Here is a 27,945-nt window from a genome sequence, read left to right as displayed (position 1 = left end):
TAATTATCAGCTGGGGATTTGAGTAGCAGACGAGGAACAAAAACATTGAATTCCGTTTCATCTCTTGAAGTCCACAGCACATTAAACAACGTGCACTCCAGATTGATTTGAAAATCTCCCTTTCAGAAGACAAGCTCCAAGATCCCTTTGGAGATCGTCATATGGACCTTGGCAGGAGTTGAGAGGAAAGGTGGTTCAGAAGAGAAGGGTGACCAGGCTCAGGGGAGCATCAGATGTGGTAGGGGGAAGAATGGAGGAGCTGTTGGAACAGAGAGGAGGAAGGACACAGGAGGTCGGAGAGGACCAAGGAGCATCACTCTGGCCTGTCAGCTTTGAAATAGTTTACAACATGGGGAAGACATAAGAGACACAAAAAAGGGTCTCACAAAAACTGCCCATAAGGATTTTGCCTCCAGGAGAGTGGAAAGGAGCAGCACAGAGGATCTACCAGACTGGTTGGAAAGGCAGAAAGAAGAGAAGTTATCAACGTCTGCACTTTTTGCTCAGTTATCCCTAGTAGAGTAAGTACCAACATCTTCAGTTTCTGCTCAGTTATTCCCAGTTACCTTCCAGCCAACATCATTTTTCCTGTTTACAAACAGAAGACATGTTTGCTCAGGCTTCTGCCACTCTGCCCAATGCCTTGTGCAGCTGGTGACACAAATGTGTGTCAGCTGAGTGAAACAGGCTGGGGACTTGAGAGAAGGGGACTTTTAGTTCCAATGGATTTGGATGATTTCTGAACCAGCCTCTGTGGGAAGGCTAGGGGTGATGCCTGAAAGCAGATTCTCTGGGACATAAGACCAAAGTTTATGGCCTCCACATTGTCTTTGTGTGTGAAACCAAAGACACTGCAGGAAGATCAATTCCAGAATTTACATCTTCTCAAGTTCCTCTGTTGATGGTCCTTTGTTGGTTCTTACTCATCTGTGGTTCTGCACCAAGCAGATTCATTCAATAGCAGGATGGTCAGGAGAACAGGAAGTCAGGGCAGTGATTCTCTTTTTCCAGACACTTTTGAGAGATTAACACACTGTAGTCTTGCCTCAGATCTCCATAGATTTTGAATCAAGGCCATAGGAGATAAATGCAGATGTTTCAAAGACTTTTCATACCAATCTGCTCTGTTTCCTAGAGCTAGTTCATGGCAGTGACCTGCATGTCAGTGGCCATGGTCTTCAAGATTTTAACAAGTTTGTACAGCTCTTCTCTTCAAGAAGCTGGCCACTTTATGACCACAATGCAAGGTATTAATTTTTCTCTTCGTTCCCTGAAGCAGGATGATGGCAAGTGGCCAAGAAACAAATCACACTAAAGTATTGACTTAATGGTCCTGGAGATTTTGAAACTGATAGTATTCAACAAGGGTAGGAGTCCCGAATGTATTGAACTGTAGAGAGATTTATTGATTGATAAGGATAGCAAAATAGCACTGCTCAATAATTATTTAAAAGATCAGGAAGTCACCTTGATATATTTTTTCTGGGGTGTTGCCAGTTTTTATTACTGTCTGCTCCTGGGGTGCTATGTAGACCTTAAGACAATTTGGTGTGTAAAACTATAACTTGCAAATGCAACAGAAAATCAATGAAATGCATAAGCACATTTGAGTGTGCTCAGAAAAGGGACATGTTTTGAGGCATTTGTCCCTTTTTATGCTGATGATAGTCCTTACACAGCAAACTTTATCTAACCCGACACTGGCAAATGTAAGGGAGGCAGCTGAGATAGTCCATAAAACATGAACAAAGGGGAGCAAAATATACTTGATGAGCTACCTCAATTCACCTTAATAAGTTCTCATCATGGCACTATCTGGCATTACTAATGTGCTGCACACCCATCAGCACGAAGCAGTTGAGATGAGTTTTCTGCTTATCAATGGCTTCTTTTTCTTCTTGTGTCTGGCAAATTTCTAATAGTGGATGATTTCCTGTATGCATATCCCATTTATGGTTTGTAGCACTGTATTATGATGAATTTACACTATCAATGAACATTGCTGAAGGGCCTCATTAACTTGTGCAGGCGGTGAATTTGTATTTTTCAAAATGCCACTCTTTCTCTAAAGAAATCTAGCTGACAGTGGCAGTCAAGTACTTGACTGGTTAATAAGGCAGCTCAAAGGAAACAGCTTCACTTCACTGCGAGTTTTTGTCCTTGTTTAATTTCTCCTCCTTTCTCGACAGGTTTTGAGGATGTGCGAAGATAATATATTTCAGTTTTTAATCTCTCAGTCCCGCTGACTATGATGATATAAACAAAAGCAGAAACACAGAAAATTATAGAGATACACTTAAAACAGAACTGGTAATAAAAAACCTGGGGTTCTGGCGGAGATTTTACTCAGGCAGCTCTCTACTTGGCATAATTAGGAACTTTCTTCAAATCCTGTTAAATCCCAGCTCTGATTTTCTATGCCTGCAAAGTGAACAAGATAATCATGCCCATAATGCAGGGCCTAAAAACCTGAAGTCATCAGCACCCAGCCCTCCAGACAGACTGCAACCTGCAAACAGTTCAAAAGCAAGCTTGTCAGACTAGCTGCGACATATGGAGCCACAACGAGAATATTTCCAGATATAGGAAATACCAAGCATTCTGTAAACAGAGTGTGCTTGGGAGTATTTTTTGCAGAGATATTTTTATGACTGGTAAGTTGCAAGAATCTGTTCGCAATATCTGCGCGCTCGGTTGCCACCTGTGTTTTTCTCAGCAGAACGTGGTTAACGCTTCCAATAAGACTTTTTTTACTTTTTTATTTGATTTTATTTTTTTTTTAATCCCACATTATGTCTTCCAATAGCTCCTAAAAGCTCTGTGGAAGCTGAAGAGACTATGTGGAAATCTCGTTCTTTGAATACAACAACATTTAGCGATCAGAGATCTTTAAACATGCCTAGATGCTGATGAAAGGTGTTGCGGGAGGGACATGCACTGTGTATGACAACAAATTTTTGGCACTAAGGTCAGCAGCGCTTGGCCAGACCAGTCCAGGGGGAACATCCCTCCCACAGGACCACAGAAACTCAGGGCAACAGCAACTCAGGACCACTTCTCCACCATCTCGGAAAGGTCAACCCATTGTGGTCTGTGCTGGGTTGGTAGCAGGGTGATGGAAATGGGATATACTGAATATTTGGTATAAGTCTAGTAGGGCTGGACAAGGTCAAAAAGATATGCAGGAATCAGGGCTGACACTGCGGAAGAGATGTGCTTGGCATTGTGTGTACCATATGGGCAGCAGTAAGAACAAACAGTGAGGTCAAGCCTGGGAAATGGCAGCAACAGGCAAGACAAAATTATTTTCATTCCATCGCAAACCCCAAATCTTAACGTGAAATGGGTATTTTCGCTCTCTCTGCTTAAACACATATGAACACATATATAACAAATATGTCTCTCTACATACACACATTCCCATATAGATGTAGGTGAAATAAATCTGTAAAACATGAGAAATGACATCCACAAAGGTACTTTTTTAGTAACACAGAAGGGAAATGATTGACAGAACAAAGCATATGGAAACGAAGAAGAATCTAACCCACATTTAGATCTAAGAAAAAAATATTTGCCTGAAGGGAAAATATTAATTAGTTTGTCTACATGCAAGATAAAAGTCTGGAAGACATATCCATCAAAAGGCAGCAGAATAAACAGCAAAATGGAAATTATTTGTAAATTGACAGTAAACTTGGCAAACATTGAGGGGGTAAACAAGTTATTTGGCATGCAAAGCACTCAGAAATCACAGCCTCTGTCAGGAGGCATCTGTGCATATATTCACTTATTTGACAGAAATTAACATTTTGCAGAAATCTTTGTTGCATGCTAAAGATTTCTTCACCCTCCTTAATTATTTTAATTGCTGCTTCAAAATGTTCCGTATAAACATGAAAAAGGCATTAAAATCCACCAAGTCCAGTTCTACGTTATCAATAACACACAGTATCTCTGTACCAGAGTTTAACACAAAAACCTATCGAGACATAAAATGCTCACATAAAAGATCCACGTTTGTTTTTTCTTGGTTGAAACTTAAGACACGAAGACATTCTCAATGTCCTTTCAGTATAATGAAAGTCTTTAAAAACAAAACACTGTTTCACACACAAATGAAATTAATCCAACTGCTTAGAGGCTCAGGGTTATGGACACCCTTGTTTTTCCATTATTTTGGGAAAACAGTTAAGAAAAACAAGGTTGCCCAGAGAGGTGGTGGATGCCTCAATCCTGGAGACATCTCAGGCCAGGCTGGACAGGATTGTGAGCAACCTGATCTGGATGAAGATGTCCCTGCTCATGGCAGGGTGGATGGACTAGGTGATCATGGGTGGTTTGGTCATAGGATGAGAAGTTTTACTTTGGTTTGTACTAAAAAAAAATGCTGATTCCTCAAATTACACCAGACTCCATTAGGATGGCAGTGGTACTTCAGGGTTATTTATAGTCTTGAATTTATGCAGGAAGTTACATTACAAAGTCGAAGTAAAAATGGGTTTTTAAAATAGAATCTGAATAATATTTTCTGTGAAGTGTAGACCCACATATTGCACCTGACCCTCAGTGAGTATAAATTTATGTAGTTCAAGCAACCATTTGATATCAAATGGAGATGTAACCCTTTACGCTTACACATCATTTCTCTTTATGACACTGAAGCCATAACATGTATCCACCAACAGTTTGCAAAAATGAAGTAGTCCAGAAAAAAATCATAGCTAGATAGCACAAGCTGGCTCTCAATGCACCAGCATTGCCAGCACTGCCAACACAGTTTGATTAAAACAGCAACAGCAGGAAAAGCTCATTCAAACAGATCCAAGCACTGAAGGAAATCTCATGTGAGCCTAGATTAAACTGCCCCCTCCCCCTTTATCTCCCCCCTAAAAAAAAAGAATCAAACTGCTAAACTTAGCCAAATCTGAGACAGTTTGTTCCTTTTCATTAACATGAAAAGCAAGTAAAATACTCCATTTCCTCCAACAATCCCTTTCCAGGTCAGGTTCCAAAGCCAAAATGTCTTGTTTTCTGCATTATTTTTACGTATTGTAACATCAAAGTAATTTGACGAGTTGTTAGGCTGGATGCCTGCAATTCAAGTCATTCACAGCTATGTGAGGGCTGTGGTTTCTGCAACTCTAACAGCAAAACCTTGGAAAACTTTCAAAATGCCTATGCAGCTTTTGATATCTATTTGCGATAGTTAGCAAACAATTTGGAAATGCAACATTTTCAGGAAAAAGTCCAGAAATTCAATGTAAGAAAATAAAACCAACAGGAAATATATATAAAAGAAATAATTTGTACTTCCATGGCATGTCTATAAATACTGAATTGTAATAAGTTTCTGCTTAGCCTCTGCTTTGTATAAGACAAATTCCTGCAGGTTCAGTGAATTTGACCGGCAGGACTCTATAATGACACTTTCTGAAGGAGTTTAGCAGGTATTGTGGGGAGCTCTATGCACCTCACAAACATGCACATGGCTGTACGTCACTCCACGCAACTCTAGTGAAGACAGCTCTTGCAAATGACAGCAAACACTCACTCCTGATATTCTTTTCTCAAAAACCATGTGAAGGGTTCCTCCATTTCACCCAAGAGCATCTTTTCTCTGCTCCTAGACCATAAGCCATCGCCTCTTTCAAAACAAAACCACAGAACTTTCTTACCTTCAGACAGAGACCTGAGTTACAGATCAGAAATACTTGAATCGGCCGGAAATCCAGCATTATAACAGCATCTTCCCCAAAGTGGGAACAATTCCGTATGTGGATTTCCTAATACAAAACATTATTTGTTGAACAACAGAGATTTTAAAATAGCTTAAAACAACAAAAGGACTGCAGACAAACCATGTCTAGTCCACCAGGCATAATGTCCATTACACACAGCTTCCCAAATCTGAATGTGTCCTCGGTTGTCCAAAGACTGCCAGGTTGGGGCACATGTTATCCTGGAGACATCTCAGGCCAGGCTGGATGGGGCTCTGAGCAACCTGATCTGGGTGATGATGTCCCTGCTCATGGCAGGACCAGATGAGCTGTGAAGGTCCCTTCAACCCAAACTGTTCTATGATTCTATGTACCTGAATGCCCTTAGTCTTGCTGGACTAGGTCTCCTTTTAACTATTTGCAATTCTGTCATCTGCTGAGTCCAACGTTCACAAAACAATCATTTCAGTTCCACAGGAAGTAGATTTAGGACCTTCTGCAGTTACCTGGGACTGTCATCTGCTATTGTCTCTTGAACTACAATGATGCTGTTCTGCAAGAGCAACTCCATCTTACTTATTAAAGCACAACTAATACGCTTTGTCTATGACAGATCTGAATCCCCTACAGCCATAGGAAAGACCCAACATTCAATACAGCAAGAATCCATACGTACTGGCTTTTCCACTGACCTTATAGGGCTTAACATCACCCATGTCAACACCCACTGGCTGAGGGGGACAGGCTTTGTAGATTTGAGTGTTGAGATTTCACACCACCACAGAGCAAAGCCTAGAGATGTCAACAGGCTTATGAATTATTCAGAGCACTTTTCACTAATAAGTTTCAATACACAGGTACAATGAAAGCTATGCGTGATTTTGCCACATTTAAAAGAAAAAGGATTTAAAGCATTCTCCAGACTTTGTCATGTGCACTCAGGAAAGATTGTGGAAGAAGTTGGAATATTTTTTTTTTTAAATCAAGGATATATTTTGTCCTATAAATATATTTTGTCCTGGCTGTTAGCTGGCTCTGTGCTGCTCCCTGGGGACGCTGCTCCTCTACCAGCACTGCATGGCTGTGGTTCTACATACCCAACTCCAACAATACCAGACAAAAGGATGAACTTTAATTATCTCATGCAAGACCAGCAGTTATCGCTTTTGCAGGAAATTCAAAGTTGAAAGCTCTTTGCCCTAGGTGTTTAGAAACTGTACAATGTTCCTATTAATCTAAGCTCCTTCTATAATTTGAAAGGAGGAAAGACTACACATAAAATAGTTAAATCCCATGCTGCAGCTAGGCATCATAAAATACACTACTTCCAAACCTTTGTTTAGACTAAAGGTTATGGTTGTGGTCTTCTGAGATTGTCTAAAGGCAGAAGAGGGGTAAGGTTTGCAGGGAGTGGTTATGTCTTTTATAAGCTCAAGCAGCTTAAGTGGAACGAGACGGACAAGCTCGCAGGCACACAAGGACACACACGCTCTAAATAATTTATAAGTCTGTTGACAACTCCAAGTCGTGCCATGTGTTATTTTGATACTTTACTGTTCAAATCTACAAAGCTCGTATCTGTCAACTATCAAGCTCTTGTGTGCCCCAAAGCTTGTTCATTTTTTCCATCTATATCAGTCGGTCTAACAAAAGGTATCACCTCATGCTACAGATTTTGCCTCTTGGATACAATTCAGGCTCCTTAATGTCATCTGCCTCTGGTCACTTTTCCACCTTGGCTGGTTTACACCGCCCATCCGAGTTGTAAAAAATAACTACTGCTGCGGGGCTTCTGTAAACTGCTATATATATAAAATATATACACAAAATACACAAATGCTATCAAATGTATAATGGCTTAAAACAGATTAGAGCCTTCCTTTCCTAAGCAAAAATATCTTAAATTCACAAGGGAAGATTCATATTAGTGTTTATCCTTTAAACATGGGAAAGGAAAATATTTGGAGAGAAAACCTCTTGAAGACACCACAGTTCTTTTGTATCTTTAGTTTTCAGACCGTCACTCACATTGTTTCTCCTCAGTCAGCTCAACAGACTAATTCTATTTAATCCTTTTCTTTTTATATGTAAAATGATACAGTTTAATGCTCCACAGTTTAATATCTGTGAAGTTTTATCTTTATTTGTTTGGGAAATTTGAGTCAGATACTCACCTACTGTAATTTCCAAAGAACAAACAAATGAAAAAGGGCGGTCCATTTTCATGCAAATCCAGCCAGCTGTTTAGCTCAGGCTGCCCTTGCCTTCTGATGTGAGGATCTGCATAAAAACCAAAGTGGAGATATGATAAAATATAAAAGGCTGACAATAACATGCAAATCGAAATCAGTCATTGGAAAACTGTGGACTCATTGTCATCAAAAGAATTAGGTGGCAGAACAAAACAAAAGAGCCCTACTGATAAAAGTAGCTATGGCATGATGGCTTTAAAATCTACAGATTTCTTACACCACAAAGAAAATTGAAATTAAACACCTCTCTAGACTGTCTGCTTTTAATCTTTTCCTTCTGAGCTGCTTCCTGACATATTGTCTGTTAACTTTTTATCAAAGGTCAGTTATAATCATGTTTCAGAGATAATATAAAAATAAAAAATGCATTTATTTCCTAAGTATTAATCAAGTGCCCAGAAAAAAAAAACACAACAACAAAAAACAAACACAAAACAACTACTAAAACAAGCATCTGAACAGTAAGCAATGTTGTCCAGATACACTAAAATATTTAGAGAAAATATTAGTGGCCCCTTATATTATCAAACCTAGAACTGAATTTTTGGGTATAATTTTGCTCTCATTTAGACTTATAGTCACATCTGATGATGAGTTTTAGGTATTTTTGTGGCTATACAGAACAGCAAATCCCTGGATTCTGATACACAGTGAGGTAATGATGGTGACAGGGAGTGTCTTGCAAGCAAAGTGTCATTTTGCTGTTAATTATACATGAGAATGTTCCCCTGTTAAGGAAGCCAAGAGAGTACTTCATTAGTTTATCGGAAGAATTTTCTGAAAATATTCAAAAAAGTATTCAAATTGGTCCAAAATTTTCCTACTAAACTATTTTCTTCCTCAAAGAAAAAGATGGATTTCCTATGAAATGTACTTTTGCTCCAGAGGAATAAAAATACCTTCCTAGAAATTGTAAAATATTTTCATAACTAGCCCACCTTAGAAGAACTTAAAATTTTCTGTTTGAAGGTGAATAGGAATAAATTTAGTTTTTACTTTTCTTTGTTTGGTATTTTAGTTCTGCTAATAGAGATTTTTTTTTTTTTTTTTAAGATAACATAAAGCTACTCGGTTGCAAAATACAAAGAGGTCACATGAAGAGAACGAAAAAAGAGTGCAAACCCCAGAAAACATGGGCTTTTAAGGATGCTGGTAAGCCATCCTTAAACCATCCTGCTTTTGGCCCACCAGCAGTAAGCTCAGCTCACACCTGCTGTGCTGCCCAGCTCTGGACCCCATCACCGCCTCCCAGTAAATTTGGACTTTAAGCAGTTTCCCAGCACGGTACATGAATCCCTTCTGCAGTTTCCCTGTTTTCCCGTGTTTTCCCTGTCCTTACACCCTCGGACACATCAGTTACATGGGACAGTGCCTGCAAGGCTCCAGGGCAATCGCCCACCGCTGAAGCAAAGCTGGTTGCTCAAAGGGGGAATATCGGTCACCTCACAGTTGCACATCCAACACAGCCTTTCCTTGCATGTTGATACATGCTTACATTAAAAACTAGGCTAAAATATTGCTAATACTGCATACCGAAGTACTCAATAGCTAGGAAATTATAGAACTAAAGGTCCCTCTGCAACTTTAATTTGGCACTTGCCTGTCTTCTCTATGATGTAGTTGTTAATTACTTACTTGCAGACAGATATTTTTTTTTTCCAGAGATACCCATATATGAGTCCCATAAGTGCATTGGAATGACTGAGCATGGAAATAAATCAGGACTTCTATTTTGCTGCTATCTGTAGCTGGTGGATATGCAGTGAACGAGCTGAAAGAAGCCAGAAGGATAAAAAATTGTATCATCATCGAAGACTATGTCTGTGTGCCGAAATGCAAATCCCATCGCCAGCACTGAATGAGTCTCTTTGGGTCCCCAAGGCAGCATTGTTGCACCAGAATGGCTGATGAGGCTTCAGTGGCGATCACGTGTGTGTGCTGCTTTGGGGACCAAGTCACGGCACCGTGACACCCAGCATGGCAGTTGCTCCACTCCAGATGTGCAATAAGTCACTTAAAACAAACTGTCCTGGAAGCAGTGTCCATTTGCTGAGGAGTTATTGGAGGTAATGCCTGGGAACAAGCAAACCTGGGGTAGCTCAGCATCTGCATCCTCCGATTTATTGGTGCTTTTTGGAAACACCTTTAATCTCAGTGCCCGATTGCATATGTGTAATATGGAGACAACCTCTTCTGGGATACATCTCTAATACTATTCATACAATTGGCAAAGATGACTTGATTGCAAAAAACCATGATGAGGAAAATCCCAAAGTTTGGGTGGTGATCAGGAAATCAGAGATCACAAGCATGAGAAGACTACAGTTGCTGCCATTTGAGCAAATTTTAGTGCATACCAGGTAACAAAAGCCAATACTGTAGGATGCACATATATAAATATATATAAATATGGCTGTATCAGATTTTTTTTTTACTTTTCAGTGCATAACTTTACTATCTTTGTACAGTTTTACTATCTTTCATAGATAACTTCCAGAAAAACTAACAGGTCAATACTTAAAGGTGTCAAACCTGCAGGATCATACAACCTTCCTTCAGTTCCTCAGCAAAACTGGGACCTCTGGATTTGTACCATCTCCTGTGCTTATAACAATCTGCGTCAGTCAAAAGATTTTGTACATCACCCATCACTATAAACACGGAAAACGTACAATTTGCCAATGTTTGCACAAATATTCAGCACAGAAAAAAATAATACTCAGTTCAGTGGCTTTCATAGTGTCCCTGAATCAGCAAAGACGTGACCTGAGAGCAAAGGGAAAAGGGAACCGGGAGGAGATGGAGCGGCTTCAGTGCAGATGGACTCAGCAAGTGCAAACAGATCTTTAACATGTGTATAAACTAGGCCACGGGAGGATTTTTTGACAAGAACAAGAAAAAAAGGAAAAAAAGGGGTGCCCAAGTAACTAACTACCTGCTTCAAAGCCCAGAGGAAATGAAGCTGCTCAGGAAAATTATTGTAATTTTGAAATCTATGAAAAAAACATACTTTTCCACAATCTCAAAAATCTTACTAATTTTAGCAGAAACTTCTAAAAAAAAATGCTTAACGCACAGCTGGCACAGAAAATATCACCTCCAATATTTGAAGCTTGCCAAAACTCTGGGCAGATTTGAGCAGGGAGTCAAAACACAGAGAGCTGGGCTGTAACCGCTGCAGAGGAGACGATCCAGGAATAGGGACATGAGACTCTTAAGTTTTTGAAGGTGGACTGTTCCCAGCCCTAGTGATTGTAGGATATCTCTGGCTGGCTAAATTTGATTAGGACTCTGAATGCCTTGATCTTTGTCACTCAGTACAGAAATCACGCTACTGAGGGTTTTCCTGATGGGTGATGGAGAAGGCTGATGATGGTGCCCTCAGGCATGGCGTCGATGGGCTCAAGAGAACAAGGAGCCCAGGAAAGCAAAGCCTTGGTGCCCGAAGACTGGAATGAAAGTCAGGGCAACCCCTCCTGCAACAGCCTGGGAGGAAAGCAGAAAAGAAAAAATGATTAAAAATCAAGGCATATTTTGGAGATGGCAATCGTGTTGGAGGGAAGGATGCCCTTTCCTTCTTGATGATCCTGGAGGATCATCTCATACCTGACCAGCTTCCATCTCTTCTTCTCTGATTTATCTTTGTGGAAGATTTACAGTTCTTCCAGATGCTGCAAGTCATTAAATTTGCCATAGTAAGAGTAAACATCAGCTTACTTGAGCACAACTATTTTATTGAAATTTGTTGCCCAAGCTAGTATTCAGGAATCAAGCCTCAGGAAGTAATGTAATTAGCTCCAAATTCAAGAGATTTTAACATAAGTGACAGAGTCTTTTTTTTTTTTCTTCTGGTTTATAAAACCCAAGGTCATTTGAAACCAATGGACAAGCAACTCATGTTTTCTTTTTTTAATGGAAAACAGAAATTCCCATAGCACTGCTGGTCTCAGCAAAGAGGGCTTTAAATAGGTGGTGGATGTGGGTGGTGGTAACGTCACAAAATCCAAACCCTGAACTTGTGCACAGTACAAACTAGTTCTCATGCCCATGTGCATTTATCCAAACCCTGCCAGGCACCAAAAATCACTCCTATTTGCACCAATACCTTTGTGACACACAATATGGTTTGTTGGTGTTGCAGAACCGGTGACCCTTTGTGCTCCGTATGGTATAAAAATACAGCAGCAGCAAGAAGGTACACAAATGCTCCGCCCTGAAAATAAGTCATTTAGCAATAAGTACATTTTTCTTGTCTTTTAGCACAACATGGAAGTTTTGTGTCAGTTTTTATCCTCCAGATCTGTTCCTAATATTGTCATCAATAGCAGCAGTTAGTATTATACCATTTTAAAAGAAGAAAAAATTCAACTCCTATTTTGAACTTTTAAATCTTTTCCTATGTGCCAGGAAGTAAAATAACTAAAGCTTATCTATTCATGCATGTGCCTAAATCTTCAATGCATATATAAATTTAAATCTCATTACACTATAACACACTGCTTTAAAAATACGGATACATTTTAAGAGCCTGCTACACACTTTTATCAAATAGGGGGACTTAATTTTTATTTTTCTTCCACATAAAGCCAGTGAAATCCTGCATGTTAATACTTCAAGAAAATAAACTTGTGTAAAGATTTGCCTATCCAAAGTACAGAATAATTTAAATTTAAATCCCTTAGAAACCCAAAGCACTGTGTTTATAATACGAGAACAGCGGGCAGTCATGCCCTTGACTGGAGGGCATGTCATCTAGTCCTCTCCTTCTCTGCAAAACCATCAGGCTGGCAGTAGTGACAGATGAACAGCTTACCATTAATTTCTCCTCTTTCATGCCTTCAATCCAAATGGTGCATATTCTCCACAGGGAGGCATCAAGGTCTTTGCCTTTATTTCTCTTGCATACTCGCACTGACTTATAAATCAAGTGCAGATAAGAAGAGAGGGCAAATATCAATCTTTTTTTTTCTTTTCCTGGCCAGTGCCCACTGGCACACTACTGAGCTTTGACTGAAAGGTTCTTCAAATCTTTATGCGATTCATAGGCAAGGGAGAGCTCCGTGAGGACAAAACAACAAAGGAAATTTGAGAGAGAGGATTTGTGTATCTTGGCTTATAAATTAGAAGCCTCCTCTCTGCAATGTTTAAATATGGGTTACAAAAAAAAAAAAAAAAAAAGAAAGTATCGAAGTTGTTATTACTTTATTGAAAAGAATCTTTGTGGAATATAAAATAGGCAGCGTTTCTTTGCATGCGGCCACTCGAGCAGCTCTAATCAGAATGTTGTATTTTCCCAAAATAGGCTTTGTTTTGGGGGGCATCTCTCCTCTTCACCACTGAAGTAATTCAATCCTACAAACACATTGGCTTTTACTATTATTTTGAGCATTAATGATTAGCTATTGTATCTCTGAAAAAGAAAAATAAAAGATATCTTATTTCAATTTAAAATATAAAGGGACAGATCTACTTTCCATACAAACCAACATAACTGTATGGACTCATATGCAGCTTTGCCAATTGACAGAGATGGAAAATTGTCTCGCAATGCTTTTTAAGTACAGTGGAGAGAAGTTTACTAGTTTATTAACTAGATTTTCTTTGAAACTGCTACTGCCTCTTTGAAAGTTCAAATAATAAAACATTTTTTAAAAGCTAAGTTTCACAAACCATCTTATTTTACAGTGATTTGGGGGGTTCATTAGAGACTTACGTTCTAATTCTGTAACAAACCTGTCAATGTAATGAAGGGACATGGATCTTCCTTCTCTTGCCCCCTTTTTTAAAGTGCATTACTAGAAGAATTTTCTATTCAGTTACAATAAATTGATCTTGCATTTAAAACATATATTAAATCATTGGTGTGAGTGATGCAACATTATTACATGTCAAGAAAAAAATCTATATTATGATAGTTGTTGACAAATGATAATATTATTTTCCGGCTAAGCATGAGGTGTTAATGCTGCTAAATGGCTGCAAATGTTGACGTTAAAGGCTGCCTGCTGGCCTTTTCCAGGTGACATATCTAGGGATTCGGGGCTATTTCATTTTCCAGCCTTTTTTAAGGCTTCAGGCCCCATCCATAAATTACAGCTGATGACAAAAGTGGAAGCTAACAGTGGCAAAATTAGGCCCACAGGCAAAATAATTATATATACAGCCTTTAGCAGTGAGGGAGAAAGCCATCAATCAGCCCCCAATTATTCACTAGTTAATCAGCTCTGCCCTTCCTTTATTGAAGGGTTACAGTGTAATTAAGTTGGCAGCATCCTTTTAATTCATCAAACATACAACACATGGCGGTGTTTGCTGCAATCAGGGGACAGCACCTTTGTGTGCCTGACCCCTGGCACTGCTCTAGGAGAGGAGGCAAAACTTCCGAGGCAAGAAAAGACGATTTGCGGGAAAGCGGAGCAACCCCTGGCGCGGAGCCGCAGTGGGGGGTAGGCTGGGCTTTAGCAGCATCTCTGCCTATCACAGGCACGATGAACACGTGTGTGCACATTTAGAATCATAGAATCATTTTGGTTGGAAGAGAACCTCAAGATCGAGTCCAGCCATAACCCAACCCTGGCACTACCCCATGTCCCTAAGGACCTCATCTGTTCAACCCCTCCAGGGATGGTGACTCCACCACTGCCCTGGGCAGCCTCTTCCAGTACCCAACAGCCCTTTCTGTTTTCCTAATATCCAATCTAAACCTCCCTTGGCACAACTTGAGGCCTCTTCCTCTCATTCATATGCAGAAACTAGGTGCATTCAACCACCCCAGAAAGCTTGTTGTTAATCAGTTTATTCTTGTACTGCTTAGGTCAGGTGGTTCTAGACTGCAGCATTTATGGATATAATCTGATAACAGGGGGCACCAGAGCCAAGCATCGTATTGACAATGGACCACGAGAGACAGGCTGGGCACTTCCAGGCCAGCCAAGCAAACACAGCCAATCTGTATATTTCTGCAATAAATTATTTTGTGGAAATGAAGTTTAAGGAAACAACAAAAACAGTTATTTAAAGGCAGTATGTAGTTTTCTCTCCCCTCTCAGGTTAATGGAATTAGATTTTTATATTATACAGCACATTAGTATTTTCAGTGGGGTTTTTTGCCAGTAAGGAAGTATTTGGACATTTTATCTCACCAGTAATGGAAATGACTCAAGACACTGCAGTCTTCCATCCACACTAAATTTTAACGTGTGAATGCATGCAATGGCTATGGCTTCTGGGTTTCCATGTAAACCTAAGTAATGCTATTTATTGTGTATCTTTTGCCTCCCTCTATTTACCTGATCATAAATCTGTTTTCTTGACACATATACTTCCTGCTCACGACATCCTTAGTGATGTTGAACGTCCTAAGTGTCCTTGCTCCCTTGCGCAGAATAGATATAGAATTATTTATTCATAAACAAGCTCTGTGTTTCTCACCGGCTTGTAATAATGAAGTTTTATATAATAATCGGCTGTACTGCATGATGCAGACAAACAAGCCCAAAATCCTCAACATCTGAAAGCACTGGGAATCTTAACATTTGGAAGCTTTGTTTTTTTTGACAAAAAAATATTTATTCCTCTAAAAAGGAAAGTGAAAGATCATTAGCCTGCTCTATGCTTTGATGGTTATGTTACCTCATTTGGGCTGATTGAGGTCAGGCCTCACTCCTGTCCACAGACCCAGCAGCAAATCCCTCTGGACCTTACCCAACTCATTTGCACATTATCTGGACCCTCACCAAAAGGCTTATGATGATGGGCAAACATGAAAGTTAGATGCCCTTTGTGCTCTTCTCCCTTTCAGTGGCTTTACCCTACCAGACACCCCATAGTACACCAACTTTGCAATGTCCCGTGTTCTCTGGAGTTGGGAGCTCAGACTGAGAGAAGGAGGACAGAAGGTAGGAATATTTTCTTTCCTGCCCATCTTAGCAATATGAGTTCCCCCAAAAGCTAAGGGAACCTGATGCTCTGAAGTCACTTTGGCCTTTTTGACCACTAAACATCCATATTTGGATGATGTGCTGCCATCTTAGTCTAGGAATCAGCTTGCTTTGCCAGATCCTTTGGAACAAGACCTCTCGCTGACATCTGCCCGCGGAGATTTCCAGTGTCCATCATCTCAGCTGTGACTGTTTTTCTACAGGAGATTAAACTAAACTGAGCCACCAAATGACAGTATGAGTTACCAAAGAACCTGCCCCCTCAAATAAATTTGAATAAAGTTGTATTGTGGCAAACAAAACACTAAATTAGTATTTAACTGTTTGTCTCCTGGTTGTACACACACATCTTTTTACTCTTTGTGATTTTTTCATTACAGAAACTTGGGCTGCACAATTTAGATCCTGCATTATCTCAATGTCAATAAGTATCATCTTTTCCTAAAGAAAAAGCGTGCCATATTGCAGTCAACCTAAGTCATAACTCAAGACAACACAATCATGCCATAATATAATTTTATACAATGAGATTGTATCTGTTGTTATTGAGGGTCATAGAATTCCGTCTGCCAGTGTTATGTTATTGAATAGGTTCAAGTAATAGTTTGCGCTGATTATCAGAAAGTATGTTTAAAAACTGTCACTGTGTTTATATCCTTCAGGGTTGCATTTGAATTATGCAGATAAACAGGATCAAGCAGGGTAATGTGGTGAAGAACAATTCTTGATAGAAGCTGCAGAATAAAGTTTACATAAAATTTTCTGGAAGAAATTACTTTGCCGATGCTGACTCTGTTTTAAACATAAAAAACTGGATGTACATAAAACACATTTAGATTTCTTGACATAATACATACAGTGTGTTCCCAGATGAAAAACAATGACAAAGAAAGAAAAGCTTCATTATCCCCTGTGAAAAGTTACACATCAGCAAAAATGATTTTTCTACAGGTGTATTAATTTGAAATTTTAAAATATTAAAAAATTATTCAAACCCATCAGGTCAACATGATCAAGGAAAACATCTTTTGTGGACAAAAATCCACGTTAGGGTAAACTGCCATCTGCAGTTTTTAATTATGCAATAAAAATTTCCTAACAGTGAGGAAGAATGTAAACCACATCATCTTTTTTCCTAACTACCTAATTTTTCCGTTCTAATATACAATTTAAAATTCATTGCATCTTGGTTAATTAAATAAATTATCCATTTGGAAAAAAGACAATTCAGTGTGCTTACTAGAGCTGAACACAACAGCGCCAGTTGCAATTGTATATTTTGTTTAATTTGAGTAACGTTTTGTTTTCATATATTTTATACTGAGAATATTTTAGTCATGTTCCTATGAATGTGTTCACTTTTCATGGGCAATTTTTAAGTAACAAGATAATGAACACTAAGGAAACCCATATAATCTGCAAATTTATTCTCTTGGCTGTTTGTCTTTGATAATATACTGCAGTATAACCAGAAAAAGCATGAGCCCTCCCACTAGGTTTCCTGTTAAGACACTGCACTTTGGTTAAGGATTTTATTTTTCTTTTACTGGTAAGAGATATCACCATCTTCTTCAGCATAATTTGGAGAGAGTCTTTTCTAATTGTTATTTTCTAGTGATAACTGTTTTCCTAAGAATAAGACATTATAAGATATTACATTGCTCGGAGAAATAAAATAAAAAAGCCAATTAAAAAAAATTCAGTCATCTTCAGGTTTTATATAATCAAGAATACATCTCAGTTAGGATAGACTATCATAGTCTCTTTCTGGATATTCATATTTGCTTACACAGAACACCAAATTAATTCAAATGCACGTACTAATAGTTCCCATGATAACCTTGAATCTAAATACATTTTCTATAGTAGATATATTGAGGATAGAATGGAATTAGAGGGCAAAATGCCTTGCAGTGGCCTGGTAATACATGACTTCTCTTTCCTTGTTTCAGCTATCGATAGTCTAGAAAAGACATTATTTGGAATAGTTATGGAAACGCAACTATTGCTCAGCCTGGAAAGTATATATTTGGAATAATGCCTGAACAATCACACAAGTACCAAAATGGATGCTTTTGCATGGTCAATGAAAATTACATTATACCCGACTTTCTAAGTGTGCGACTTGAAATACCATGCAAGGGAAAATAAAGGCAAAAGAGGAAAACCAGACCAAGGTATGGAAGCGAATTATTTTCGTTGATGAGCAGGCAAGGTGAGACATGGTCCTCACCATTCTACGTCACACCAGCCAAGCCACCACAGCATCATGCAATTCCTATTTCAGAATTACAGACATCAACATAATGTGAGTTGACAGTGAAAGGAGGCAGAAAACTTTGCATTCTCCTCCTATAAATTGAAAGGGAAATATTAAGCTGAAAAACTACATTACATATATAACGTGACTGTATGGCTGTTGAGAGAGGATTTTTCTTTGCGTTCACACAGCAAGAATGTTTCAGCCTAATGCATTAGATTCATTTGTTTTGTTGAGTCCAGCTAATGGGATGAAGACAAAGTGATTTCCAGGCAGAAAACCTTGTTAATCCAAAACAATTCGGGCCTCTTGTACATGTTGTTCTGACTTTCTGAGTGGGAACTTCCATTTTTCACAAGAAATGCGTATGCGCACAACAAAAAACTACCACAGATTGCATTTCATTTTTGGACAGCTTCTCATAGACTGAGTGTGTTAATGGTTTTAGCTGAGATATCACCTATAGACAGATTTTTTTTTCCTCCCTTAAACAAGAACCCCTTATATTTGTGAAAGACTCCTTTCTATTTTAAGGGTTATTTCCAAGATGTACTTATAAATTCATTCACTTCTTGACATCTTTTGCAGAAATTTGTGTAACCCGATTGTCTCCTGGAACCCAGGTTCATATCCTGGAGAGAAAACACCCCTGACGAAAATAACCTAAAACTCTGTTTAAAGCAGAATAATTTTGCATGCTGTGGATACTTGTGTTAGAATCCAATTCTCAATGACCAGTAGCTTGACAGGTTTAATACATTATCTTAAGAGACAAGGTGGAGGACCGTGCCACCACCAAGGCAAGCATGAGAATGGAGTAAACGGCCAATAAACATTTTGATCTCTTTAGAAATGTAGTCTTTTCCACAAATTGTTAAGATTGTAAGCCACAATAAAAAACATGCAGGAAGAGAGACTGTTAATATTAAAAAAAAAAAAAAGACACGCAACAAAAATAATGAAACAGTCTAATGTTTGTGAGTGAGAAGTAAATGTAAATTTACCAGAGAAATTTATTAGAAGTAAAAGCAGAAAGGTGTCAAAGGCAATATCTTGCATCTGTGTGAAATGCCTAAATAATGACTTCTTCATGGAAGTTTTTTTTATTCTGGTTAATAAATCTTCTCTTACCACTATATTCCAAACAAAGCCATTAAGAAAAGAGCCAGGCCATATTTCCTCCTTTATCTGTTTACATAGCCCCCTGCCTTGCTCTTATATTGTATTTACATTTAATTACAAGGTCAGAGTTAATACCTTATCATTGTTATCTATTCGACGGCTAACACTTCACTTATGTTTAAGCAACAAAATTTTCCTGGAATGATGTGCCTCTTAATATAGGGGAACTAGACACCACCAGCTCTGAAGCCCACCATGTAGCTGGTCCTGCTGGATTAAAACCAAGCAGCACACTTTTTAATAGCAAAGGATGCACATGCAGGCTACTTACCAAGTCTGATTATATATATCTATATATATACTTTTTTAGAACACAGTACAGTTTATCCTTTGCTGTCTGAAGTAGCTCACAGCACTAAATCTCTACCCCCTTTTATGTATCAGTGTCTGTATTTGCCTTAATTTCTCTTTGTCCTTGTTCTTAGGAACTAGAGAGGCAGGGTGGTGTTCAGCAATGGCAGGTTTAACATCAAGCCTGCTTATGTCCTTTTTTCTTTGCAAATTTAGACAAACTAATTGTTAGATTGTGAATGTTCATCTGAACACGCGTGAAACTCCGTTTAGTCTGGAGGTTTAGATCTCCATCTGTTTATGCTTCCTCAATACTGGGTTAAAATCTCAGAGCAAAAGTAAAAATCTACTGGAAGAGGGAATAAAGTAAGTCAACAGAAAGTTTTGCACAGTTCCAAATGAATTACTAAATCACCTTCTGGAGTCCACAGAAAGAAACCCAAAACTGCCCTTGGGATTTCAAACTCCATTGAACTTGGTTAGTGCTTTGCATCCCTAAGAAGTCTTGTAATCAGACCAAGGGGCAGCTTTGTGGACCTTTTTCCTTTTTTGCACCACTCTAGTAAACCCATCTATTTTTATCCCACTTACTTTTGTTTGCATGGTCCATGTATTTCTTTATCTGTGTTTTCAAATGCTGTTAAACTCCTCTCAGTATTTCTGAAGAAAGTCTGAAACTCAGTAACTCTGTATTCCCGAGGCAACCTGCAATAACAACCAATGCAGGATTATAAAGGATACTTGGCCAGGAAAGGGATTTCGTTTCTAGTGGGCAATTGCAAACAACAAGGGAAATATTATTTTTTAAAATTAAGATAAATACTATAATGGTGTACTATTAAAAATAATGTGCCCAGCTTACACAGGCCAAAAAAAAAGAGGCCACTATCAAGTTTTCTCTCTTTAGGGATATGTTCTTGTTACTAGTGCAAGAACATTAATCATACTGAGACTGCCTGTTGGAGTTGCAGTTAAAAAACGGTCCCTTTGTCCCCATCCATCCCGTGCCCTGGTGCTGAAGTCTCTCTTCATCACACCCACCAAGGCTGCCAGTACTGCCGCCTCCCAGCCCCTCACCAGCAGCCACTTCTCCTGGATACAAAGAGTGGGATAAAGCTTCTGCTTCCCTTAATCCAGGTACTTTAGTTGTTGTATCATCCCCAAACCCCTGTACACATCTGTAAACTCCATCCACCCCGCTGCACTTGGACCGGCTGCCTCCTGCACCCACCTCTGCCCTGCCCAGCACCATGCATTACACAGGAGCTTCTCCAGAGTAGTACAAGGCTAATAACGGTACAGGGTTAGACCAGCTGGAGGGGAAAAAAAAAAAACAAAACAAGAGATGAGCACAAAGAATTGCATTTCTGCAAGGAAACGGTACGGCACGTTGACCTCAGGCACGCAGGTTATATGGAATCCCGCTGACAGCACAGCAAGAACAGACCCAGGCTTGTGGGTCAATATGTTGGGGCAAAATTGCCATGGTAAAGCCTGTCGTACACCTGAATGGTTCTTATTTAGCAGGTGGGCCTCTGGATATAAAAGAAAACAAATAACCAACACTGAAAGGATCAGCCCTGTCCTCTATTCTGCAGGTCACATTACTTATATACTCTAAGTAAGGCAATGAGAAAATAATGACATGCAATAGAGTTAAAAGTGAATGCCTTGATCCTTTTGTTGTTTATCAGTTAACAAAATGACATTATAGGGATGCTTTATGTATTTATTGAAAGGGGAGAAACATCTATCAAAGCCCATTTTAGCTATTGTTACTGCCATCAGACTTGTTCTCTTCTGCCATGAGCTGGAACAGGACTGTCAGCGAGAGATGACTGATACAGGCAAATGATTTTGCATCGTTTGAGATACATTCAGAAATATAATCATACCCAAGGTCAAACATTAGAAAAAGGTTGGGCATTTGGGGCAATGAAAGCAACGCTGTCAGATATTGAAATCTCAGCAGGAGATTCAGCTCCATTAAAACTGAATACACAATTACTTTCAGCTTGCTACTTTCCATGCATGTATAACTAGTTTGTTCATCTTGGTGCCCCCTGTGTTAGTCAGAAAAGGTAAGATTTGAATATTTTGAGGAATGGGTATGATACTCCATTCACAGGAGTCTACATAAGTGATAAAATGACTATATAACATATATGCAACTGGTGAATCACTTCAACAATTGATGTACCTTGAAGAAGCAGACCTAAGAGACATAAGTAACTGTTTCTACCCAAGTATCTGATGAGACACTTCTGATCTTAGAGATGCCCGACCAGCTTCAAACAACAAATATTTATGAAAAAGTCATCCTCTAAGGTATGTTTCCTTCAAATCTGTGCTTTTTATCTAAGGGAGAGCACTAGCTCAAGTTATGGTTCAGGCATTTTAGACTCACAGATCAGTGACAGTCCAGTATTTTGTGATCTCAGGATCAGGCTGAAGAGATAAACCTTCTGATCTTGCCCTACAGCCTAAATAATCCTAGTAACACTGGGGGGATTCCACATTTTGATGTGCCTTTTTTTTTTTTTGAGATTTCTACATTGGAATTAAAAAGTAACCTTTAATATTAAAGTTCCAAATTTTACAGAAAAAACAATAAACTAGTATTTTTCAACTTACATTTTCACATTATTAATGTTAAGAAATTGCATATGAGATTGAATTACATGCTCATAAAGTTTCTTGTATCGACCGTAGCCACCACAAATCTTCAGTTTATCTTATCTGTGTAATGCCAGGAACATACAAATAATTTCATCTAATCTATGTTTTTGACACATTACCATGCACAGTTCAGCCAAATTAACGTCTAACAGTACTCCCAAAATTTCTAATCCACACAGAATTATTCAAGAAGCAAACATTATTATTAAATAATACAGATTAACATCAAATAGTTTTATTATTTACTGAAATTATAACAAAAAATGTCCACGGTGTGCTCCTCAACTATTCCAGTATGATGAGCAGTAAGATGCTCATTTGCATTTGCAGCTGCAAATGCCAAAGAAATGTTGGGAACATCATTTCCCTTCCCCTGCTAAAGCATTTGTTCTCCACCTGCAAAGACCGCAAGGCACTATGCTAAGAAAAAAAAAACCCAACAACTTGAATTTGGCATAAACAGGAAACACTATTCCTTTTTTCTTTTTTACAGCTTTCTAACCATGGTGACATTTGCCTTCTCTCGGTCACGGTGCACCTGGACCCATGGACTTGCCGCAACCAGCTTCACCACTAACAGAAGATGCATCACTTATTCATTTACTCTTAAATTCCTCAACCACTTCTGCTCACAAACATCCTAAACCCGAAGTAGCAATGGAAAAAATGGCATAAAGCTTTATGAAGTGACCCATGTGAATTTTTATTTGTTTTCCTGTGCCAATAACAGAATCCTCTCTAGCTGACATATCTGATTTCATATACTTGCAGCAGAAATTACACCAGCTGTAGGAACGTACCATGCCACTTACTGGAATTAAAGATGTGCCAGGGCAGCACTGATGGCCAGGCAATGTTCTCCAGGCCAGAAGCCACAGCACAATGTGTTATGAAGATGTGATGAACCTGTGTGCACTTAGGTGTCTGATTTTCTAACCCAGTTGGGCTAATGCAGTTGTTTTTTTTTTTTTCCTCCCTGCAAGCCTTGTCTCTCATGTGCTTTAAAAAGAGTAATAAAATGAAAAAATACAGCCTGTCACAGTTCCATGGTTAACTACACCTTTCACATCAGCCTCCTTCCCCCAGGGAACGTGTCTGGGGTCATGGACCCCCAAACATCATCTCTCCCAGGTGGGAACCTGCATCGTTCTACCTGGGTACCACAGTGTTAAGGCTGAACATCCCTTACAGTCCCCTGCAAACCACCCTCCTAATGCCAACTCAGTATTCCTTCTCAAAACATCTTATTACAAGACACAAAAATAACCATAATGTATAGTTCTACTCCTCTAAAGGCAGAAATATATTTTTGAGAAACATCTTATAAAAAACCAAACCAGCCCAGCCACATTACCCAGCAGCAGCATGGGAGATACTGCTGCACATTCACCTTTCTTAATGCTCAGCAGTCCCTTCAACCACATCTCCTGACCCAGCCCCATCCACTGCTTTCTTTATGAAGCCGCTTGAGCCACAACAACACAACTATTAAGATACTTAACTCTTCTAGTTGGCCAAAGCTCTCTGATTTACAGCATTTCCTGGGTCCTCAAGTCCTGCACATAAATTTGTGCACAGACATGTGTGTTTGTGTGTGCTCATACATGTGAAGAAGAGAGATCACATAAAGCATTGGTAGAGCAATCTTTTAAAATCATTTTTAATTTTATTTTTTGCTGCTCCACATGTCTATGGTGTCTAACACATCTCAATGGTCTTTGAAGTTTCCATGCTTTCAAGGTCTCACATCTGTCACACTATCAGTAGCCTGCCACAGATGAAAAGAATATAATTATGGATTTAGTGTAATCATTGATTTCTGGGCTCCAAACCATTCAAAGAAAGGTCACAAGTCCACATGGCTGCCCCGTAGGAAAAGGATTTGCATCTGACTATTTTATTTAGCTGAAGACACCCCCAATTAAATGTAGAGACTTCTCTTCAGGCTCTGCACCTGAGGCAACTTGAAGACGACGGATCAATCTTCCTCGTGCCAACTGTGCCGTGTTCGCACCACGCTGACACTGCTCTCACCTGTTACGGGCAGGAGTGGTGACTTTTTGCTCGATAGCCCCCCCTCTTTTATTTGCGAGGCAGCATCTCCCTTTGGAGTGCTGCCACGGCAGACGTGGAGGACGTGCATCCGAGGAGCTGCACTTTTGGGAAGGTGGCAGAACGCCAGAAGATTGTGCCTGAAGCAGGGGAGCTGCTGTCAACCCTTCAAACATTTAACTTACTGCAGTTTGCAGAGATCCGCAGTGCAGATGTAAAGACATAATTTTGCCCACAGTGTTTGGATTAGCAGTAAATCTACTAATCCAACACAATATCCAAGAGGGCATGGCCAGATCTATGGGTTCATAAATTCACACCACTCTTTTTATTATTCTGGGCCCCAGATGGTTTCGAATGGGCACGGGCATAATGAGATCTTGGAAGACATTATTATATTCTTAGGTCAAAATTCTCAGTCCAATCTCTTTTATCAGGCTCAGAGCCTTTGTGTCCCTGAAGTGCTAATACTTTATGCTGATTGACTATGCAGGCTTCGGTGGGAGTTAATGTTATTTTTGATACAATTATTATTATTATTATTGACAGCAACAACTCCACAAAAAAGATCCCCATTTTATATTACTTATAGTATCAGACTGCCTGGAAAATACAATGCCCGAGACCTTCATTATAATTATGTTTTCATAACAAAACAGATGAGAGGGGAAAAAGAGGGCAGGATAAAAGTATTATTTTAGTAACAGGAAAAAAGTATGAACTTGATCATAAAGACTAGTGAGCTTTATAAATGTATCTTTGAACTGAGTAAGGCTTTTTTTTTTTTTTTTTCTTTTTTAAAATAAATGGTTCTTTTGAACCTGGCAGTTGTAAGGAAGTGAAACAGAACAAACTTTGAAAAGTGTGCTTGTCTGAGTCTCCTTACACCGTATCTGACTGCGAGTACAGGTGGCCAAGCACAGAAAGTTCCTGCCAATTTCTAAAGTTACACTTTTATCCACTAAACAAGCATCCTGATCCGGGTTACCAAACAGGGCACTCAACAGGAGCCTCAAAGTGCACATATTAAATATCACTTATTCCACAGCCTGGGCCATCCAGCTTAGTAAAGCTTGATCTAATACTTTTTCACTCTTTTCCTGTGCTCGCTGGATTTTGGGTAACGGACCTTCCCAGGAGACTGGTCTCAGAAAGTATCTTCTTGTAGAAGAGTTGATGCACATGCTTCTGTTTTAAAAAGCACATGTTCAGCACATTTCGCTTTTGTGAAATGGAATATGGTTTAAGTTTGTTTCAATAAAAAAAAGGGATTCTGCTGGAAGGACTTATGTCAAAGTGCAAAAGGTTTTATACACAATGAACGGATTTTTTTTCGTTTCCTCTTGAGCGCCAAAGAGGAGACACTAAAATGAAATTTTTCTGTCACAATAGCAGTTGCTGTTTTACACACGGAGAATCTACAAGGCTGCTTGTTATGAATTCTCTGTCTTTGTATTTATTTTGGATTAGACCGATTTAATCTAAGAGTCACATCAAGAAAGCCAGGCCTTGTCTTTAATGAGAAACTTAATATGTATTCACAGTAAACACTTAAAATGTCAAAGTTTAATGGACAGTATTGAAAGGCCGTGATTATAGTAACTATGCTTTAAATCAGTGTGGCTGATGAGGAGTGATTCTTTCAAAGGCACTCTTCAAAAAATCAATATAAAAGTTAAATAATAATAAAAAAGTCCCTATAGTGCATCTTAATACAAAAGAAGAACAATTATAAAAACCTACATAATCAGTGGATTCAAAAATCAAGCCTTGGTAGTGACTATCAACATGAAAAGAACTGTGAATTTTACTAATACAGTGCCAGGTACAAATGAGCTCTATGAACAGAGAAAATTTGTATTCAACCTTCTTGTCCCCTGAGCCAGCGTCTAAAGCCACGTCAGCAGCAGTCTCTGGAGCTCAGCTGTTCCCTGCCCTGTGCTGTCATCTTCCTCCAGGTCCCCCCACCCAAAGGGGCATTAACCACCTCCATACAGTATATAGACATATCCATCCCCAGGAGTCATTTCTTCGCACATAATTTAAAAATTCTGCATAGCAAAACTTAACAGAGAAACCTTATTTTTTCTATGAAAACTCTTTTTTTTTTTTTTTTTTAAGTAACTCCTTGCACTGTCTGATCCTTCCTTTGTCCAAAGACATAAGTTTCCTACATCATTACCATACGCCCTCCATGTCCATTATATCACAGTCTATTTGCAGATCTATGGTGGACACATTCATTTCCTCAACAACATTTAAGGAATGTGCATATAGAGGTTTCATAAAGAGCCTTACACATATTCCAGCATAATTATTGTTCACTGAAACAGAAGGTGGAAAAGCTGTGGTGTGCCTGAGTGAAGATCTGTCTTGATGGGGAGGGAAATGCTCCATACGTTAGTCACAAAATTAAAGCCTGTGACACTATGATGTTTACCAAAAAGAAGAAAGCCTGTTCAAACAAGATCAATTTTTGTTTTCAGTCACGGGTATGTCTACCAATGTATAGATAATTTTATTTAATTGCATTTAAAATAACTAAAACATGTCATCTGTACGGAACCAAAAGCTACTGTTTACTCATTCCATTCCCTGTGCTGAGAAACTTTCCCTTTGGCAGCAGAGTTGAACTTTAAAAGGGAATTATAATAATTTCATTCATTTCTACTCAGGCACCAAAATTATTCCTTTTCAAACAGATTCAGAGAGATCAAAAACTCTGGTTCATGTGGATTCAGCCAGAGTAACCAGCTAACGTGATGCCATGCTATTTTGTTTGAACATGTGGAAACTACAGAAACAGTGAAGAGAATTTCTTTAAGCGTTATTACCATATGGAGTCACTTGAGGAAAGTAAGTCATTAATGCATATTTATTTAATTTGCTGACTAACCTTTGTGTATTTGCTATTTCTTTCCTGTTCCATGTCTGCCCCAGTCTCAGTTGCCTATGGTTATTAAGGGAGAACACAACACAGACAACCTACAACCATGGAATTTTCAGAATGCAGAATTCTTAGAGAACAGTAAATGGTACAAATATTAATTGGTTCTGACTTATTTTGCTCTGCAGCATGCATCCCTTCTTGCTTTGTTGCCAGCTGATAATAAAAGGATATAGTGCTTTGACAACGAATAGTGACAGTGGTGGAATGGTATGAAACCGTTGTTGTCATACACGTGGAACCTGATTCTCTGCTGAGTAAATCCAGCTGCAAATCAAATCTGCCTTTGCTGAAGTCAGGGGTTTTTGTACCTAGGAAAAGGTGGGGTCCATATACTGCAGATGTAAAGGAAGAAAAGTGTCAGCCCTAAAAGTCTGCTATTGATACCCAACAGCCATAGCAGCCACTTGAAGAGATGTGGCATCGATTATCTGTCGGGTACATGCTCAAGCTCTTGACCCAGATTTTTCAGATAACAGCAGAAATGAACAAGCCTTTCATCTGAAGCATGCCAACAAGTTAAAAAAATAGAAAGCATCGATTGATCACAAGCGATACATTTGTGGACCCCACGAAAAATGCAAAAGTAAACAAAAAAATTACTACTGCATTTTAGTATCTG

Source organism: Columba livia, chromosome 12, assembly GCF_036013475.1.
Source record: "Columba livia isolate bColLiv1 breed racing homer chromosome 12, bColLiv1.pat.W.v2, whole genome shotgun sequence".
In the NCBI taxonomy this organism is placed as follows: Eukaryota; Metazoa; Chordata; class Aves; order Columbiformes; family Columbidae; genus Columba; species Columba livia.
The sequence above is the reverse complement of the archived record's forward strand: the minus strand, read 5'-3'. Positions refer to the sequence as shown.